The sequence below is a fragment of the Galeopterus variegatus genome, unplaced genomic scaffold (assembly GCF_000696425.1).
Source record: "Galeopterus variegatus unplaced genomic scaffold, G_variegatus-3.0.2 Scaffold1367, whole genome shotgun sequence".
Lineage (NCBI taxonomy): Eukaryota > Metazoa > Chordata > Mammalia > Dermoptera > Cynocephalidae > Galeopterus > Galeopterus variegatus.
This window is the reverse complement of record NW_007727478.1, coordinates 330969-333407: the sequence shown is the minus strand read 5'-3', so window position 1 is coordinate 333407 and position 2439 is coordinate 330969.

The window sequence follows — 2439 nt, the reverse complement described above, 5'->3', positions numbered from 1 at the left end:
ATTCTGAAAGAAATTAACACATTTCTGTGGCCGAGGCACTGTATAAAAGTATTGGGGACCCTGGGCCCTGTGCTCACTGCTCCCCAGCTGTGTGACCTTGGGCAAGCTGCTTAGCTTGTCTGGGCCTCAGTTTCCTCATCTACAGAGTGGAGATGGCATCAGACTCCCCTCTTAGTGCTGTGTGGGAATTCAGTGGGACAGTTCTGAGAACACACCTGGCACGCAGCTGGCCTTAGCAGTGGCAGCTGTTATTTGTTATCATCCTTTAGGGTATTTTCAGCTCTAACCTCCATGAAATGGTTGAAGAGTTCTCAGAACAAAATGGCATCTCAAAGCAATAATTCAGAGAAAGAAAATGAGGCTCTCAGGGTATTCGGTGGGGGGAGTAAAGAGTTTCCACAGAATAGAGGGCAGCAGAAGGAGCTTGTGGGAATGATCAACACGCCCTCCCTCCTGCCATCAGAGAGCTCAGGTGGGGCAGGAACATGGGCTTGTCCCACCCAGCGGATGCTGAGCCACAGAGGAACATGTGACAGGCAGGGGGACCCTGGGGAAGGGGGCGCGTGTGTGCGCATGTGCATGCATGTGCGTGTGTGTGTGTTTGTGCACATGCATGTTCGCGTGTGTGTGTGCGTACATGTGTGTGCACACTTTTGCATGCGTTTATCCTTGTTCCTTAAATTCCCTTAGTTTGATTTAATTTCAGTAGCTTCCCTGAATCCTGAAGTGTGCAGCCACAGTTTCAGAGTCCTGTGAAACTGTCGTGGCCCACTCCTTCAAAATGTGACTTGTGGGTAAGTGACCTGGGATCGCTGGCTCCTCTGGGATCATTCAGGCAGAACCTAATCGGAAGACTCCACAGCAGAAGCAGGTGGGAGCCTCTCTCAGCAGCTCTGCTTTCCACCCACTCAACCTCCTGGGCCAGGTGACTTTACTCTTTCTGTGAGGGACAAGGGACATGACCTCCAGTTTGTCGCCCTTTCCTGGTTTGCCATCTGCATTTATATTCGTTTTCTCCAACCCAGGGGAGGGCTCTGAGGCAGAGCTGCTGAACTGGAGAAGCTCCCTCACCCCCTCCCTCCTCCCACCTACAGCAGGACAGGGTGAAGGTTGCTGGGGGAGGGTTTCTGTGTTTGGGGCAGGAAAGGGGTGTTGACGAGGAAGAGGATACAACAAGGACTGGAATTAGGGGGTCTCCATTTCTCAAGGCTCACTTGCTTGTTGTGATGAATCACAAAGAAATAAAACCTTGGCATGATTCCTTGTATGGAATCTGTACCCAAAGACATAAAGCAACCTACCCTTTGCCAAAGTATGTCCTGTTAATAAAAATAGAGTTTTTTGACCAGGGCTTACTAGATGTCAGGCCCATATTCAACTCTTTACATTCTTCATTTTATTAATACTCTACTCATGAGGTTGATTCTTTTATAATCTCCACTTTTCACATAAGGGAACCGAAGGTCGGTGATCTGCTCATGGATCCCCAGTTAGTAGTGGAGGCGGATTAGGCTGCAGGGTGAGCCTGTCCCTTTGCCACTATGCTACACCTCTTCTCAATAAAGAGGGCTAGGAGCATGACTTCCAAATCTCAAAACCAAAGTTTTTCAGATCACCTATCTTGGACTCGCCTGGGAGAGGTAGGGAGCCTGTTAGTAATGCGGGTTCCTAGGCCCTGGCCCAGATCTCTTTAGACAGATTCTGGGAGGCTGGGACCTGGGAATCAGCATGGTAACCTATTCCCTGGGATTCTGGTGATCATCAAGTTTCAGATGCTCTGGACAAAGCCAAGAATTAAAGGGTATATAAGATCAAGGGACACTCCTCTTCCCCAAAAGGTCATCTTAGTTCCTTGGCTGGGCCAGGCTAGGTGGCCTAGAGGGACAGACAGATGTCTGCATCTCCATGAGGTTATGGACAGTAAGAATATGCCCAGCTCTGTGCCCTCTGCCTGGCAGAGTCTTTCCAGAATGGAGCTGGCAGGTGGCTGTGGCTCCCGTGGCCTGCTCCAGGACAGGAGCACAGGGATGCCTTGTTGGAGAGGAAGCCTCAGGGTGTTGGGAACAAGTCAGAGCTATGACAGGCTCATCCAGTGTCTGGTCCACCTTGCCCTGCCTCACCCACCCAGCACAGAGAGTCATCCAGGGCTCTTGTCCCAGCCATGCCAGCTGGTGGAGCTTTCAGTGCTTTGGAGCAGAAGGATTATCCTCTCCCTCCAGAATAAGCTCGTTTGTGAACCGCTGATTGACCATTTGAGCTTAGAAGGGGGAAGGTTTCCCAGGACAGTAGCCCAGCCTCAGAAGAGGGGTGACAGAAGTCTTAGCAGCCCTGCCATTTCCCCCTCTATCAGCTATTTCCATCAAGACCTCTGAGGTTAATTGGAGGTTGGGGGAGATGGGTTCTCTTGCTTATAAAGGGCCCTTTTAACTTTATTTTCTC